The 8,331-nt window shown below is 37.0% G+C and overlaps 1 pseudogene; it reads right to left on the bottom strand.

Moving 5' to 3' along the window:
• Positions 1–8,171: 8,171 nt before the first annotated feature.
• Positions 8,172–8,331, bottom strand: part of LOC107674417 (extracellular calcium-sensing receptor-like) — an 8,979-nt pseudogene continuing 8,819 nt past the window's right edge.

Raw genomic sequence — 8,331 nt, 5'->3', positions numbered from 1 at the left:
AAGGCTCTCTCACACACACACACACACACACACACACACACACACACACACACACACACACACACACAACCCCCTACACAAACACACACACCAGACATCCCACCTCTCCCGGAAGTTCCGGGAGTCTCCTGCATATTCATAGTGGCTCCCTGACGCCCGCAAATTAGATACAATATCCTGGAAATCGTGCGTGCGAGCGAGCGAGAGAGACATGTGTAGTGATATAAGCCGTGTCTCATTTCGAAGGCTGCGCAATGAGACGCAGCTATAGTAAGTTTTGAATTGCAATAGAATGAGTATCCTCTAATGATTGGTCTCATATGCGCTAAATAGACCAATCAGTTGTCTCTGTGGGCGGGCATACCTCTCTCTCAATCTCCTGTCAGTTCAGACTTCCAGAGTTCTGCGTCTGCAGCCGCAATGGCATCTGCTGTCCGAGAAGAGTGTCCGAGAAAAATAAAATATAAAACTCACTTTACTCCATACTACACTAAGGTGTGCCCCTGCCTAATAGGGGTAAAAAAAAATAATTACAGTGCTGATCGCTGCACTGTTTGCAACAGTGACTTTTCTATTGCCCATGGTGTGTTAAATGACTGTAAAAGACATTTTGAAACGAGTTCAGGTCTGTTCATTAGCAGAGCTAGCATTATTTAAACTAGCTGATTACCTGCAAGTTTAGGCTACTTATGTTCTACAACGTGATGAGGCAAAACTCCCTGAACACTTGTTTAAAACTGTAATTAAATAAATTAATAAAACAATACCATAAGTAGATTGATAAAAAATATAAGTACATATTTTAATGCATAACTGGGTTCACACAGGAATTCTCTGGATTCTCCTTGTGCCCCTCTCCTACACCAGACACTCAAATTTTCACGAATCGGGAAGTGGTAGCCTATATCAAAAATGTCTAAAAATTACTTTTTTTTAGGTTACATGAATAGCGCAGTAAATATATCTCTAGCGCAAATCGCAGCAGGCGTCCATCCATCATCCATCTCTCCCTCACAGACTCGTGCTGCACTTTGCTAGTTTCGTTCTTTAAAGGGGATCAGGAATATGCGCTCAAAAATCGACAAATCATTTCATGGCCACTGCTGAAATAAAACTATTTCATTCCGTAAACACTTTCTATTAGATAAAGATATGCTGGTATCAATAGTTGGACATGAACAAACCATTTGAAGGGTCTTGTATTGTTTTCCTGCATTTCTTCATTTACATATGAGACCTCGGGAAAGTTTTGTGTAGTCAGATGATATATTACAAGTTCATGAAAACTTGGCTGGAAATATTAGGTAAATATTTTTTTTTTTTTTAAATTATGTAATTTTTATAATGGTTTTCAAATTACTTATGTTGCCATAAACTGTAGTTTGTATTCCTTTTTTAAAAAGTTATTTAGATGTATTTCAATGAATATAATTTACATGTAATAAAGTAATTATGAATTAAAGTGAACTGTCTTTAATTTGAAATATATATATATATAAAGTCTAACCAGCCATTACATAATAATGCTGCCCCACCAAGTTTTTCTAATGTTTCCCAGTCATGGTTAATGCCACATTTTCTATATATACCCAGCTTGGTTTACATATTTGATAAGATCACTAAACAAAAAACATATACATTTATGCATTTGGCAGACATGACATACTACATTGCATTCAAGCTATATATTCTATCAGTATGTGGGTTTCCTGGCAATTGAACCTACAACCTTTAGATGGTTAGCACAATGTTGTATGTGCTGAACTATAGGAATGCTAAATATTACATAAACATAATAATATACATATTTTGCTTTTATTTCTTTTAGGGACCACAATATGTTAAGGAGGCTAATTGCAGGGAAGGCTGCTCAAGTATTTCACAGTTCTTTTCAGCAGAAAAACAACATCTGACAGAGAAGGTCACTAGAGCTGAGGTTTACTTTACATCTTTCGTCGTTGAGCATAACCTGCTATTCCAGGTCTGTAAGCACACAGGAAAGCTATTTAAGAAAATGTGTCCTGATTCAGAAATTGCAAAACACTATGCCTGCTCATCAACTAAGACATCTGCTTTTGTGAACATGACACTGGAGCCTGAATGTTCAGATGACATGTACAAGTTTATCCAGACAGAAAAAAGGCCGTACAGCATCATGGTTGATGAAAGCAATGACATCATGTGCGAGAAGGAATGTGCCATTTTAGCCAGGTACTATGATAAAACAGGATAAGTGTAACAGTTGGATTTATAGACATGCCAGTCTGTAATGATGCCAAAGCTGAAAATATATTCAGTTGCATTGCATCATCCATGAATGACAAAGACCTTGATTGGTCTAATTGTGTAGGATTTAGCAGTGATGTGATGGTTGGTAAAAACAATTCTGTCTTATCAAAAGTGAAATCACAGGCTCCCCACATTTACAATGCTGGCTGTCCAAGTCACCTAGTCAACATTTGTGCCAAAACTGCTGCCAAGGAGCTCTCAATGTCACCTGAAGAACTGCTCATTGACATATACTATTACTTTGAGAAAAGTTCCAAACGAAGAGAAGAACTAAAACCGTTTCAAGAGTTCTGCAACGTTGCCCAGCAGAGAGTACAAAAGTATTGTCCTACACATTGTCTTTCACTGGGAAAATGTTTGGACCATCTGCTCCACTAATGTCCAGCCATTATGTCATATTTTGAGTCAAAGAGTGAGAATCCGAAGTCATCTCATATTGAGAAGAGATTGAAAGACCCCCTAATGAAAATATACGCCTGCTTTCTCCACAATGTCGCACAATGATTTGACAAATTCAATTAGATTTTTCAAAACAAGGCACCTATCATTTTCAAGCTAGATCAGAGTGTGAAAGAACTTCTGCATGACATAGCAAGCAGATTTATTTAGCCAAAGCTATTAAGAGAAAAGAACATTGAGGACAGCGATGTGAGCAACACTGCAATTCACCGCCCAGATGAAGATCTTTTTATTGTTGTATGGCAAGGAGGCAGTTGCAAAGCGAGGAAGCACAAGAAATCCCTTCTCACAAGACAAAGCAGTTCCTAAATGATGCCATAGCATTCTATGTCAGGAGCTTCAAAAAAATCTTGGAGAAGTTCCCAATGAAAGACCAAATCTTGAAAAACGGAGAAAGCAACGGAGAAATGAGCTGTGCGTCATCTGAAGGTCTTAGATCCAGTCACTGTTCTCCACTGGAGAGGTTTCTGTCATTTTTTTGTTCTGTGCGTGACTCAAATAGTGTCATGCACAAGATGCAGAAAAGGATTCGAGTGCATATACGGGCTTGTATTCAAGACGCTACTGTAAGCTACTGTTTGAACAGGAAATTTCGAGACTCACACCTGTAAGGAAATGCGGTTGTCAATCCCTAAAGCTGACAGTGTGAACATGGCTGTAGTTAATGTAGCGATTACTTTAATTTCTGGTGCTATGGCATTTTTAGACTGTGTTGGAGATGTTAGCATGTCTCTAATAATATCGGTCATGATCACTGATCACTGATCACATGATCACGGTCAAACATGATCACTGCACGATCTAATATGTAGTGACATATTAACTCACTGTCATACATTGTGTTCAATGCATTTCTTCTCCCTCTTCACGTTTTGTTGATTTTCTACACTGCTAAAGAAACTCTTAAGCATCTTAAACGTCCTCGTCAGTACTCCTAACAATTTTGGACCTTAAAAGCTCTTTTAAGGGTTAAGATGCTTTCTGAATTACTTTCTTCTTTACTAGGATCTTTTCTTCAATTTTAAGAGGAAATGACCACATTTCTAAGATTTTTCTTATAATTTTGTCACTAGGAGCAACACTTTGCTCTATGAAATTCCATGAATACTGGCCCTGAACACCAACTTTCGTGGATATAGAAAAACAATCCACCAAGTCTCGTTTTCCCTGTTAACTCGATGTGATCTGCCCTGAACAGCTGGAAGCCCAGCAAATGAAGCTCGTTATCTGGAATGGCTTCACTCAGCCAGGTTTCAGTGAAGCACAATGCAGCAGAGTTTGAAAAGTCCTTGTTGATGCGGATGAGAAGTAGTTAATCCGTTCTGTTAGGAAGGGAATGGATATTCGCAAGATGAATGCTTGGGAGCACAGTTAGAAAGCCACGCTCACGGAGCTCAACCAGTGTGCCGGTGCGTGTCCCTCTTCTGTGTCTGATTGCGTGTTTGAACAACTCCGCTGTACCTCAGACTAAAATGTCCAACAAAACGTCTGAATAATCGAAAACCGGAAAAATATTGTCTGGGATGTGTTGCTTAATGTTTTTAAACAAAAACAGCAGAAGAGTTGCGGAGCTCAGCGCTGTGGCTGCCATTGTGGCGCCATCTTGATCTATCTAAATTTGACCCTTTAGCTCTAGCACTCTCTATTCTAATTCTAAGAAAGAAAGAAAAAAAACACTTTACCTTCTAACACTTGCACTCTCTATTCTATTTCTATTCTTACTACTTGTCTTCTTTAAATAAGAGAGCCTCTGACACTAGCATTATCTGTTCTTTTTCTATTCTATCTTCCTGTTTTCTAAATTTTCTTTTCCTGTTTTTTTTTTCTCTTGACACTCTAATGTGTCTAATGTGTCTAAAAATGACACTCTAACACTAGCATTCTCTATTATTTTTCTACTCTTTTGACTTGTTTTATTTTTATTTAAAAAAGACCCCCCAACACTAGCACTCCCTATTTTTTTTCTATTCTATCTACATTTTCTTTTTATTTATTATTAAAAAAACCTTGCTACGAGTACTGCATTAGGCTAACCGAGACTTGTCAGCACTTACTGTACATATTTTTGCCCTTTTGTTGGTTTTGATTGCTTCTATTGTCCTCATTTGTAAGTCACTTTAGATAAAATCATCTGCTAAATGACTAAATGTAAAACTCAAGTCATAAATCAATCTAGAGATCCAAAAACTTAATAACATATTTCTTTATTTATATAGCAACATGAAACTCCAGCTAAATTTAAGAGAGAATTCCACTAAATGCTTATTTATGCTCCTGTTTGTTTACACTGCTTTTGCTTCAAGGAGATAAACAAATGTTTTCTTCTGCTGAGCTTTGTTCCTGTAGTCGATTGCAGAACGATGCATGGACATAGACATGAGATAGCCAAGCCTGTGCTGTGCATTTATTGGAAGTTGTCACTCTGATTTTCTATTTGATTCACTATTTGGGCTGAGGTGTTAAGTACACTATGAGAGTACAAGAGTACATACCGTGTGTGGTGTATCGCAGTTTTACGGTTAGGTTTAAATATTTTTACACCCAGTGTTGGGAAGGTTACTTTGGAAATGTAATAGGTTACAGATTACAAGTTACTCTATTTAAAATGTATTTAAAGTAGTGTAACTATTTCAATTACTTTGTTAAAACCAGTTAAACTCTGCATTTAAACCAAAATGACGTTAAAAATGTTTATGCTTTATTTACATTTCCTCCATTGTATGTGTGTAGGGTAAACATTTGAATTTGAGTATGTTAAATTTAGGCGAAAATACCAAAAAACGCCCTGAGCTTAAGTGGTTTTAAAGTAATGTAACTGATTACATTTTGATTATTTTTCTACATTTCTAACAAATGTTTTCAACTGTTAATCTTTTTGAAACATTTAAAACAGGCAGGGTTAACCTTACAGTAGGACTCAACACTGATTACTGTCAGACTTTCAAAATCCTTCACTTAAGTGAAGATTATAATAATTCAAATTTAAAGCACAGCCACCTCAAAATCAGACTTTTACCATTTTACCAGAGCACCTCTTTTTACTTTGAGATCATTCTGAGGTTAAACACTGATTTGAAATCAAATTTTTGCATAGCTATGATATGAAACACTGGCATCTAACAATGCTTTGGAAAAACAAAAACAGTTAATCTTAAAAAAAAATAAAGCATATAAACAAAACCAAATAAAATAGAACAAATGCTTATTAGATAACTGTTTTATTTCATGTCCTAAAATCCTATACCAATGGTGTTGTTAAGAATCCTGTCCATGGACTTCCGTCCGATCGCCACCAGAGGTCACTCGTACATCATATTGACTCTCTCACTACTTCTAGTTTTGATAGTCTAGTCATAGTCTCGCCATGCCTGTTTTCCTGTGTTCAGATTCTTGCCTGTGTTTTTCGGATTACCCTTTTGTCTCGCCGTTCGGACTCCGTTTACCCCTGCCTGGACTATTGCTGTGAACCTGGATCAGCTCTTTGCCTTGCCCTGTTGGATTATGTTCGCCGTTGATTGACCCTCGCCTGTTTTCTGGACTACTCTTGTGTCTTGCCCACGATATACCTGTTTGCCATTGTTTGACCCTTGCCTTTTTTGTTACCACGTCTTTAAATAAAGATTGCATATGGCTCGGCTCAGCATCTGACGGCTCATCTGACAGTGATCCAGATATCATATTTACATGTTTTAGCCTCACATTACTCTAATTGGTCAAACTTTGGTTTAATTATTTAATTTTTGTCTTGCCATATCGTTTATCGTTCGCTACTGTGTTGCTATTCTAGTCTGGCCGTTTCCTGAAGAAAAAAAAAAAACGATCTATATGATGTAATGAATGAAACCATGTTTTGATTACCCAAAGTTTAATGGTGTTGTTCTTTTATTCAAATTATAAGTGATATAACTAAACAAATTAATAAATATTTAGGTGAAGCTGTGCGCTTGAATTTGTCATTGCATCATCCTATGCAGTGTGGTGAATTATTATTGCTCATTATCGTCTACAGGCTATTTTAGTAATTTAAATAACATGGATTATCCTAATATATTGATTAATGACATTGTATTATAATATTCCAAGGATAAAAATATAGTTGATGACTAGACATAATCATTTCATGACTCTAGACACTTCTTTGTGAAGACAGTAGCATAATACAGTGAAATAATATGTTCTTTAGCCATATAAATACAGTTACCATGTGCGTGGGTAAAAATTACCCGCTGGCGCTTTTAGGTATACAGCAACCTCTAGCGGTTCTAGTGTTAAAACTGAGCACAATCTCAGTTTGTGAGATTTCATATATTTATTTGCTTCTTTTCTATTTTGCATTTACTTGTACTTTTACTTTCAATACTTAAAGCTGCAGTCCGTAACTTTATTTGGTTAAAAATGATCCGAAATCAATATTTGAGCAAGTACATAACCAGCCAGTGTTCAAAACTATCGCCTTACTTTAGCCCGATTCGCAACTGTTAGCTTATAATTATGTTTTCTATTTTGAGTGGTACGGGTAGGTTTTCGCGGGAAATTCGAGCATGGCACTGCGTCATTATGTCACGTCTGTAAATATAAAGAAGTTGTCCCATTGATGTTGTTAACATTAATAATTTGAGAATAAAGTATAACAATAATAATAATTTGAACGGTTTAATGTGATATGAGCTAACCGATCTTTAGATTAAATCACCATTGGTAGAGAGATGTATGCTAATGCTTTTTTCCTCAGTTGGTCAGAACAAACGTGGCAGACTTGTTACTTACTTATTCAGATGGCAATATACGGTGAAAATTCTTATTTGGGTCATATTCCAAGACGTAGGCTAGAATCTGTGAGTGCGAAGTACAGTAAATATCCACACCGGTGCGGTGACTGACTGCCACACATACTCTTCAGTACATTAGATTCATCCGCCCTCTGGAGCCGTGCCGACTCACAACCCACGCAAGCTAGATAATTCCGCACACAGCTGCAATTTCAGGTTTTCAAACAGAGATGGCGACAAAGAGGCAAAACTTACGGACTGCAGCTTTAAGTACGTTTAAGATTAAAAAAATAATTTTCATACTTAAGTACAATAAATAGCACATACTATTTATGTTTTTTTATGTCACCAGTTTATGTGCTGGATAACGGGATTCACTCCTCTACTGGCATAGGCAATGACACGCTCCTGTCCATCCTGCCTTTGATATAGCGCTGCCCCCAAACCAGTTGTACTGGCATCTGTGTGTAATGTATAAGGTAACTGTGGGTCAGCAAATCCTAAAATTGGGGATGATGTTAGCTTATGGATGATTGTTTCAAAAGCCTCTTGGCATCTTGATATGCCACACCTGTGAGGTGGATAGATTGTCTCGGCAAAGGAGAAGTGCTCACTAACACAGATTTTTTTGTTACTTTCACTGTTCTTTTTTTTTTTTTTTTTGCTCTATGGTACATCATCTTTCATTTAATAGCGTTAGAGCTGCACCATTGCAGCGGCTTTGTACTGTAATCATGCACTTTGCTGTAATAATGCTGGGAACCACTCGTTATAAATCTCCTAACTGTGATATTTTCAGAAATAGAAGTCGCGG

This window comes from Sinocyclocheilus anshuiensis, unplaced genomic scaffold (genome assembly GCF_001515605.1).
Source record: "Sinocyclocheilus anshuiensis isolate Anshui unplaced genomic scaffold, SAMN03320099.WGS_v1.1 scaffold1173, whole genome shotgun sequence".
NCBI classification, from domain to species: Eukaryota; Metazoa; Chordata; class Actinopteri; order Cypriniformes; family Cyprinidae; genus Sinocyclocheilus; species Sinocyclocheilus anshuiensis.
The sequence above is the reverse complement of the archived record's forward strand: the minus strand, read 5'-3'. Positions and strand labels throughout refer to the sequence as shown.